Below are 10,767 nucleotides of genomic sequence, written 5' to 3' on the forward strand. Positions count from 1 at the left end.
CACGGAAAAAGCATTCAATGGATTGAACTGGAGATCTCTAAGAGCCGTCTTGGAACTTTTATGTATTTATTTTGTACTATTTGTATAGTACTGCCCTTAATGGGCCTTTGTTATATTTATTATTTACCATTATTTTTTGTTGTATATATGCTATATTATTGCTCTGCTGAATAAAAAGAAATGTAAAAAAAAAGCCGTTTTGGAGAAATTTGGTATTAAGGGCAGCCTGATAACATCAATTTTTGCTCTTTACTCTTCCCCTTCAGCCAGAGTCCTTGTCAATGGTATATTATCCACCCCATTTCTGATTAAGAATGGCACTCGACAATTATCGTTAATATTAATTGATTGGATGATGTACAATGTGTCATGGATGGGCAGACTTTCTGCCTTAAAGATGGTTGTATTACCAAAGTTATTGTATTTATTTCGAACAATAACCATATTAGTTCCAAACTATGTCCTTCTTAAGCTCCAAAAACTTTTTACCAATTATATTTGGAAAGGTAAGAAATGGAGATTGTCAAGGAAACAATTATCTCTTCCAAAAACGGAAGGAGGCCAGGGACTCCCAGATTTACATTGGTACCAAATAGCGTCATTATTATCCCAATTAACCTCTTGATTTTCAAAAGAGAACTTAATGCACTGGGTCCAGCTTGAATGTGATATGGTTTCCCCGTTTCCGCTCACTGATTGTCTTTGGTTGCCATCACATGTTAAAATACCGTGGATTGAAAGATCCTCGGCGGTATCCACAACCCGAAAGGCTTGTTGGAAATTATAAACATGACCTCGAATACTAGTCTGCCCTCCACCAATTTTACTCTGGAGGGGTTGGCTACCCTAATACCTAATTTAAATCTTGTGACATGGAAAACACAAGGCATAATCTCCTTAAAGAAATTACGACGTCTGGTACTGTCCTGCCATATACCCAACTCAACACACAGCTTAACATCTCTTTTAGAGAGTTTATAAATATTTACAAATCAGACATTGGCTGAATAGTATAACACCAACCCCACACATCGTTCATTATCTCCCTAAATTTCTACTTATTCAACTAAATAAAACAAATAGCAAAGGCGGCATCACGTGGTGGTACTCCTACTTAATTACCCCTACAGAATTTATTAAACCTAGAACAATACTGAAATGGGAAGTAGACCTTTGTTGTGTATTTTCTGAAGAAGACTGCCGATTAATGTTTAAAACCAGTTCTAAACTATCAAAATGTGTTTCTCATATGGAACAATATTATTGACTACTTCATCGTCAATATTTCACTCCTATATTAATGCATATTATTTCACCTTCTCACTCCAACCTATGTTGGCGGAACTGTGGACAAGTGGGCTCCCTGTGTCACATATTTTGGTCATGTCCTTATATCACTATATTGTGGAAAAGGGTATTTATTTTAATATCTAAAATTCTAAAGATCTCTATTACTCCACACCCTATTATAGCTATTTTTCATTTATATAAAGGAACTTTGACGGCTAATGATCGGTATATAATGGGTCACATTCTTATAGCTACTAAAATAATGATAGCCCAATTCTGGCGATCCCCTATAATACCGGCTTTGGAGGATATAGAGAAAAAGGTCCAACACCACTGTGAGTTTGAAACAGCAGGAGTACACTACTCCTCATCGACATCAAACCCGCTGATTCAGTGGTTAAATTGGTCGGATTACTGGACCTCAAAACCCAAACCATGAAATTTGAGGTTTAACCTGATGATAATCAATCAATTATGGATAGACCAGTGGATAATTGAAAAGAGTTGATCACCCTAGTCTTAACATTTTGACTATTTGGACAGTTTTAGCTTTCAATCTTTATCCTCTCAGTTTAGTTTTATTTTGTTAATGTTGGCTAGAACTATATAATACTATTGTATAATGGTTGATAAGAACATTTACAATCTCTGGACTATATACAGTCAGGTCCATAAATATTGGGACATTGGCAGAATTTTCAGATTTTGTCCTCTATTCACCACCACACTGGTTTTGAAATGAAACAAACAAGATGTGGCTTTAACTGCAGACTTTCAGATTTAATTTGAGGGTAATTACATCCAAATCAGGTGAACGGTGTAGGAATTACAACAGTTTCAATATGTGCCTCCCACTTTTTAAGGGGCCAAAAGTAATGGGACTATCAATTCAAAAGCTATTTCATGGACAGGTGTGGGCTATTCCCTCGTTATTTCATTATCAATTAAGCAGGTAAAAGGTCTGGAGTTGATTCTAGGTGTGACATTTGCATTTGGAATCAGTTGCTGTCAACTCTCAATATGAGATCCAAAGAGCTGTCACTATTAGTGAAGCAAGCCATCATTAGACTGAAAAATCAAAACAAACCCATCAGAGAGATAGCAAAAACATTAGGTGTGGCCAAATCAACTGTTTGGAACATTCTTAAAAAGAAAGAACGCACCGGAGAGCTCAGCAACACCAAAAGACCCTGAAGACCACGGAAAACAACTGTGGTGGATGACAAAAGAATTATTTCCCTGGTGAAGAAAAACCCCTTCACAACAGTTGGCCAAATCAAGAACACTCTCCAGGAGGTAGATGTATATGTGTTAAAGTCAACAATCCAGAGAAGACTTCACAAGAGTGAATATAGAGGATTCACCACAAGATGCAAACCATTGGTGAGCCACAAAAACAGGAAGACCAGATTAGAGTTTGCCAAACAACATCTAAAAAAGCCATTACAGTTCTGGAACAACATCCTATTGACAGATGAGACAAAGATCAACTTGTACCAGAGTGATGGGAATAGAAGAGAAGGAAAGGAACTGGTCATGATCCAAAACATACCACCTCATCAGTGAAGCATGGTGGGGGTAGTGACTTGGCGCCAATGGAACTGGTTCCCTTGTATTTATTGATGATGTGACTGTTGACAAAAGCAGCAGAATTAATTCTGAAGTGTTTCGGGCAATATTATATGCTCATATTCAGTCAAATGCTTCAGAACTCATTGGTCAGCGCTTCACAGTGCAGATGGACAATGACCCGAAGCATACTGCAAAAGCAACAAAGAGTTTTTTAAGGCTAAAAAGTGGAATGTTATGCAATGGCAAAGTCAATCCCCTGACCTGAATCCGATTGAGCATGCATTTCACTTGATGAAGACAAAACTGAAGGGAAAATACCCCAAGAACAAGCAGGAACTGAAGACATTTGCAGTAGAGGCCTGGCAGAGCATCACCAGGGATGAAACCCAGCGTCTGGTGATGTCTATGCGTTCCAGACTTCAGGCTGTAATTGCCTGCAAAGGATTTGCAACAAAGTATTAAAAAGTGAAAGTTAGATTTAGGATTATTTAGTTTGTCCCATTACTTTTGGCCCCTTAAAAAGTGGGAGGCACATATAGAAACCGTTGTAATTCCTACACCGTTCACCTGATTTGGATGTAATTACCCTCAAATTAAATCTGAAAGTCTGCAGTTAAATCACATCTTGTTTGTTTCATTTCAAAGCCATTGTGGTGGTGAATAGAGGACAAAATATGAAAATTCTGTCAATGTCCCAATATTTATGGACCTGACTGTATATGTTTCTACGTTATATTAGTTTTGTTGATTGAAAATATTGTGCTTATTATTTTTCTTTGTTCCCCCCTCTCCCCTTTTTTCAATTTCTGTACCCCTTACCTTTCCCTATATTCTTGAAACAATGAAAATCTAATGTTTTTTAAAAAAAGAAAAGGGCGAGTGGAGGAAGTCACAGTTGTATCATGAGGAATAAAAAAAGGGCGAGTGGAAGTAAATTGTATAATGAGAATAAGGGCGAGTGGAAGTCACAGTTGTATCATGAGGAATAAGATATGGGCGAGTGGAAGTCACAGTTGTATCATGAGGAATAAGATATGGGCGAGTGGAAGTCACAGCTGTATCATGAGGAATAAGATAAGGGTGAGTGGAAGTCACAGCTGTATCATGAGGAATAAGATAAGGGCGAGTGGAAGTCACAGCTGTATCATGAGGAATAAGATAAGGGCGAGTGGAAGTCACAGTTGTATCATGAGTAATAAGATAAGGGCGAGTGGAAGTAAATTGTATAATGAGGAATAAGATATGGGCGAGTGGAAGTCACAGTTGTAACATAAGGAATAAGATCAGGGCGAGTGGAAGTCACAGTTGTATCATGAGTAATAAGATCAGGGCGAGTGGAAGTAAATTGTATTATGAGGAATAAGATAAGGGCGAGTGGAAGTTACAGCTGTATCATGAGTAATAAGATCAGGGCGAGTGGAAGTCACAGTTGTATCATTAGGAATAAGATAAGGGTGAGTGGAAGTCACAGTTGTATTGTCGAAGCTGGATTATTGGCTGAGACAAGATCAGTTTAAAATTGAATCGCAGCGACACCATCTTGCGACTGGCCACAAGATGCCATCTTGGAAATGAGATCACAAGACGCCATTTTACGAATGGCCGCCTAAGCGCCATTTTAGATAAACTCACACTTTAGTACATGTGGCGATATTACTATTAGCATCATGCAATTGCATCTGTAACCATCGCCATAAGTTACAGCGATTCACCAAAAGCCCATTTCATGACTTTACGTAGTTTGGGTGCTCTGGATAAAGTGTATATTATTATAATTCCCCTAAAGGATATATTGCATTAGCTAAACAGAGCAAATGGCCATGTGACAACTAGCCTGTGTAGGCAAGCTTCCTGGATATAACGTCTGCTCTCACTCCAGGTGGCCCTGCTCGAATACACACCTTACATTAGCAGGCTTCCTGCAATAAAATACCTTCAAAGCCAAGAGTGTTATCTTGGGTTTGGGTCTTGTAGCTGTGCTAATTTGCATTTACACAAGAGCCTGGGAGAACAAAGGACTTTACTTTTGAGCCTGGGAAGGGTGGGGGCTGCTGAGAGAGGGGGGAGTGTGGAACTATAAGGCTCAGCATTCCACACTGCTAGGTGTTCACTTAGTTTAAGTGAGATTTAAGTGCACCATTTCTCATACACAGATTAATACGCACAATTGCGCTGGTAACTAATCTTAGCGAATGCATAAGATCCTATATGAAAACGCTGTTCATTAGCTTTATGCGCACGCATCTGCTCCAAGTTAACTAGCGTCTTTATATCAAACCCTGCATGCTCACACATTACATATCCACATACAAGGTTCCATAAGCTTTAAGGGATAAGATTTATGTTCGTTCATTTAGTATAAATGCTGTGAAATAAAGATTATTTGGTAACTAAGGTTTTATACATGCTAAGTAAGCCGTGTTTGGTTTTGTACTGATGTGTACTCTTTCAACAGAATTCCGGTATTATCGGTGTGGAGATCACATCATGCATTCTCAACTTATGGACCACAGAGACTTCAAGCAACAAAATGTATATTATATGAACAACTGTTAGGATGTTGCATGGGGCGGGAAACCAGAGACCCTCAGTTGTTGGAGGCTGAGTTGTGTCTATTTGAATCAGCCTGTTAAATGCTCTGTAACAGATGCATCCCCCTTGAGGACCAATGGCATCAGCAACAAACTTCTCTATTGTGTTGTCTATTTCTGGGGGGTATAAATATGTGTGCTCCAACACTGGGTCTTAGTCTTCTTGCTGAATGCTGACTGACGAGGGGTTTCTTGCTGATGCCTAACATCTGGAACAGAGAGCACTGCGTATGTATAATTGTACTTGGGTCTGTATAATCTCTTTGCACTTAGATTATATGAGGATCATAGCGTGTAACTGCTGTACTTTTACTTGAATAATACTTTGTGCTTTGGAACCACAGATTCTAGGTCTGAAGTCTTTATTTACTGTATGACTGCGTACGCAAAATAGCATCATCCTTAGAGGTTTATAGGTAGGATATTAGAAGGTATAGGCAGGGGTATATAGAGGTTCAAATATAGATTCCTTAGTATCATGAGGAATAAGATAAGGGTGAGTGGAAGTCACAGTTGTATCATGAGGAATAAGATAAGGTCAAGAGGAAGTCACAGTTGTATCATGAGGAATAAGATAAGGGCGAGTGGAAGTCACAGTTGTATCATGAGGAATAAGATAAGGGCGAGTGGAAGTCACAGTTGTATCATTAGGAATAAGATAAGGGCGAGTGGAAGTCACAGTTGTATCATGAGGAATAAGATAAGGGCGAGTGGAAGTCACAGTTGTATCATGAGGAATAAGATAAGGGCGAGTGGAAGTCACAGCTGTATCATGAGGAATAAGATAAGGGCGAGTGGAAGTCACAGTTGTATCATGAGGGATAAGATAAGGGCGAGAGGAAGTCACAGTTGTATCATGAGGAATAAGATAAGGGCGAGTTGAAGTCACAGTTGTATCATTAGGAATAAGATAAGGGCGAGTGGAAGTCACAGTTGTATCATGAGGGATAAGATAAGGGCGAGAGGAAGTCACAGTTGTATTATGAGGAACAAGATAAGGGTGAGTGGAAGTCACAGTTGTATCATGAGGAATAAGACAAGGGCGAGTGGAAGTCACAGTTGTATAATTAGGAATAAGATAAGGGCGAGTGGAAGTCACAGTTGTATCATGAGGGATAAGATAAGGGCGAGAGGAAGTCACAGTTGTATTATGAGGAACAAGATAAGGGTGAGTGGAAGTCACAGTTGTATCATGAGGAATAAGACAAGGGCGAGTGGAAGTCACAGTTGTATTATGAGGAATAAGACAAGGGCGAGTGGAAGTCACAGTTGTATTATGAGGAATAAGATAAGAGCGAGTGGAAGTCACATTTGTGTCATGAGTAATAGGAGAAAGTTGAGGGGAAGTTAGAGTTATACAGTATAGTATGGAATAAGATTTGGTTTAAATGGAAGTCAGAGTTGTATAATTAGGAATAAGATCAGGTTAAGTGAGTCAGGGTCGTGTGACAAGAAGTAAGGTAGAGTTGAGGGTAAGTCAGAGTTGTATCATGAGGAATCTGAGTCATGTGCAATAAACTGAGAGTTGTGCCATAAGGAAGAAGAGAACATTGCAACAAACAGGGTTATGTCATAAGGCAGGAGAGAAGGTAGAGGGGAAATCAGAGCTGTGCCATAAGGCAGGAGAGAAGGTAGAGGGGAAGTCAGAGCTGTGCCATAAGGCAGGAGAGAAGGTAGAGGGGAAGTCAGAGCTGTGCCATAAGGCAGGAGAGAAGGTAGAGGGGAAGTCAGAGCTGTGCCATAAGGTAGGAGAGAAGGTAGAGGGGAAGTCAGAGCTGTGCCATAAGCCAGGAAAGAAGGTAGAGGGGAAGTCAGAGCTGTGCCATAAGGCAGGAGAGAAGGTAGAGGGGAAGTCAGAGCTGTGTCATAAGGCAGGAGAGAAGGTAGAGGGGAAGTCAGAGCTGTGCCATAATGCAGGAGAGAAGGTAGAGGGGAAGTCAGAGCTGTGCCATAAAGGGTAAGAGAGAGTTGATGGTAAGTCAGAGTCGTATCATGAGGAATTACAGTAAGATGAGGGGAAGTCAGAGCTGTGTCATAAAAAAAGAAGATTGACAGGAAGTCTGCCTATTCACCTGATGCTGGATTGACTCTAGCTTGAACTCATTGTGATGTGAGGAATCTGAATCAGTCAGTTTGGTTGATGCTACTCACATTAGCGGTAGCAGAGTCTAGCATGGCTCAGGTGTTCTCCATGGTCCTGGAAAGGAGGTATGACCTTCGCTACTAACATCAGACATGTCACAGCCCCCGATTTAGTAGCAGATGAGATTGGCAGTGAGAAATGACAATCAGGCACATGGATATCACTGACAGAGTGAAGAGATGACAATAAGGTATTAGGATATCACTGGCAGATGAGCACACAAGCCACAAGGAGTTAAAGATAGAGCAGGATTCCAGGCACAAGGAGATGAATAAGGACAAAGAAGATTCCAAGGAATAGGAACATCAGGAGTCAAACAGAGGAACCTGATTCAGACCCGTTCGCTAGGCTGCGTTTGCACGTAGCCTGCTGATGTTTGCATTCTGTACATGCGTACAAGACGCAGTGCGTAAACTAGTCCATGCGATCGGAAAGGGTTTGCACCCAGTATAAAGACGCTCTGCAAGCATGAGTGACAGGATGTGCCATTTGTGGGGGGTGACAGGGGGTGGTCGATGGTAACGGGGGGGGGGGTGCGAACGCAGGCATGTTTCAGGGGCGTGCATAATTAAGACGCATCATCAGCGTACACGTCACATGGCTGAATTACACACAGCAGCACTCGCAGTGCTTGCGGTAGGGTATGGTCAGCCACAAGTGTTGCATATGGGTCCGATGTTACCGATTGTTTAATACAATTCCTGGAGATGATGTATGTTACTAAGGGAAAGTGGGCGTCTTGTGTCAGGTTGGTGGACGTCTAAATACATACCGCGATCGCACGGCAAGACATAGTGGGCATGCTAATCGCGGGATTGCATACTTTGGCTGTTGACGGCTGCGTGCGAACACATCCTAGCGAACGGACCAGAGGTCCAAGAAGTTATTTAACCTAATACTCTTGCAGTAGATGGATGCACAAAGGAGGTATAAATAGCCCACCACAATGATCAGAGGGCAGAGCTGTGATAAGCACTTATAAATTAACTGCAACTATAAATTAGGGTGAAGCTAAGGTAAAGTGGGCACTTTTAAGCTCAACTTCGTAGTGACAGATTGTAGAGAAAGATTGGCGTGCACAGTGACTGTAAAGCAAGATTCTTCAAAAAGATGATGCCAGTCTTCCATAGCAAGGTTCATTGCCAACAGCTCTTTAACTCCGGTTGTATAGCTCTTCTCAGCAGGAAAAAATTTCCAAGAGTAACGGGGGGGGGATTTTCTCATTGGAGAAATGTTGAGAGAGGATGGCACCCACTCCCACGGAAGAGGCATAAATTTCAAGACAGAAGGGCAAACAGCATCAGGGGCTGTTGTGTGAAAGCCTGTTCCTTCAGAAAAGTGTCCAGATAAAAGAGGCAGAATTATGAGGCAACAGATCACTTGATTCCCAAAAGGGAGAAACCCACAACAGTCCTTGGCCTGCGATGAGAAATGTTAGGTAGGCTTCTTTGGCCTTTCTGAAGGGAAGTTCATTGCCAATATTTTGTACTGTATGAAACTTCAGAGGCAACAGCTGGTGGTGTTGGATTAACCAACAAATTCTGGAGGGCGTAGAAAGAATGAAAAGTCCCTAAAGAAATTTCATGAGCTGTGCAAAAGATGTTGAAGTGAAGTGGTGTGACAAATCCAATCCAGTCAGTCTTGTTTGACATTGCTCACTATGGAGGTGCAGAGTCTAACGAGGTGTAAGTGTTTCACAAGGATTTCTGCAAGGAAGCATGGACTTAGCTGCTGAGACCATGCAATTCAAAGTAGCCTGTGTGAGTATAATATGTGACTATCAAGAACATATGACAATAAGGCACGAGGATACCACTGACAGAATGACCAGATGAGATTAATGCACAAGGAAATCACTGGCAGAAAAGTACACAAGGCATGTTAGATGGAGAAGAATTCCAGGCACTATATGAATAAGGACAATCAGGACTAAGGCAGGAAATCAGTATAAATCTTTGCCGCCATGTGTCCGCATGGTAAAGTTATTACTCCCAATACATAAGTTCAGGTTAAGTGCTGCTGTTTGCATATCATAAAGTCGCTACAATCAACTTGTGTGGATCACAATCCTTGACGCGTTTCAGAAGCATAAGATGCTCTTTCATCAGATGATAAATAAAATGTATCTTTAGGAGGACATTCGGCAGCAAACATTTATACTGACAGCGATCAAGATCCTTCTGGATTGTCAGCTCTCACGGGCAGAGGGGATGTAGTTAGCAGACGGGCGAACGGCATGCTGCCAGTCTGAATCCCGACAGTGGAAGCCCGACACAGGACTTAAGATAGGCGTCAAAATACAGACGCCTACCTTAAACCAAATGCCAGAATACAGACAGACACCAGCCCGAACGAAGTAAGTCGGGGGTGTCTTAGCTGTTAGCCGTAGAGGGGAGTGTTAGGCAGCATAGCGGGGTAAGCTTTAGGTTTTGGAGGGGTGGGGGTTTAGTGTTAGGCATCCCGGGGAGGGGGGTTGGGTTAGGTACCACTAGGGGGGGTTAGGCACTAAGGGGAGAGGGTTAGGTTTAGGTACAGAGGGGGGAGACAGTTTTAGGCACATGCGGGATGGCGAGGGTTAGAGTTAGGTTACAAGAAGGGAGGGTTAGGGGGAGAAGGGTAAGTATACTTACCTGACCGCTGTCGGGATACGGACCATCGGGATGCCGGTGTCGGTATTTTGACTGCCGATATTACATACCGATTCCGGGCAGAGTCATCTACGCCAACTGTCTCATGTCTGACCTCTTTGTACATCCGTCAACATCTTATGCTGAATTCTTCTGCCCTTTTTAACTTAACACCTCTACATTTTCCATATCCCCACTTGTATATATCCACATCACACTGTCTATACATTCACCCACATATTGTATCAGTGTGAAAGTACCCCTAGTTTGCATGATGTCAGTATTTGCAGTATTCTGATATTTGAATTGAAATGAATTTAAGTAAATATTTTATATATAAATGAGTAACTTTTTGTATTTCTGTGCACGGATCTTCCCTATGTAAAATAGAAAGGTAAAACAATACATTGCTTTATGCTCCATTCCCAGTACAATATGTATAGCAGGCTGGGCCACTGGGGGCTCACAGATAAAGGGGCTGCAGGATCCATGCAAACTTCACCAATGAGTCTAGTGACAATGGGCCTGATTCAGACCCACTCGC

This window comes from Taudactylus pleione, unplaced genomic scaffold (genome assembly GCF_031769625.1).
Source record: "Taudactylus pleione unplaced genomic scaffold, aTauple2 ptg000987l, whole genome shotgun sequence".
In the NCBI taxonomy this organism is placed as follows: Eukaryota; Metazoa; Chordata; class Amphibia; order Anura; family Myobatrachidae; genus Taudactylus; species Taudactylus pleione.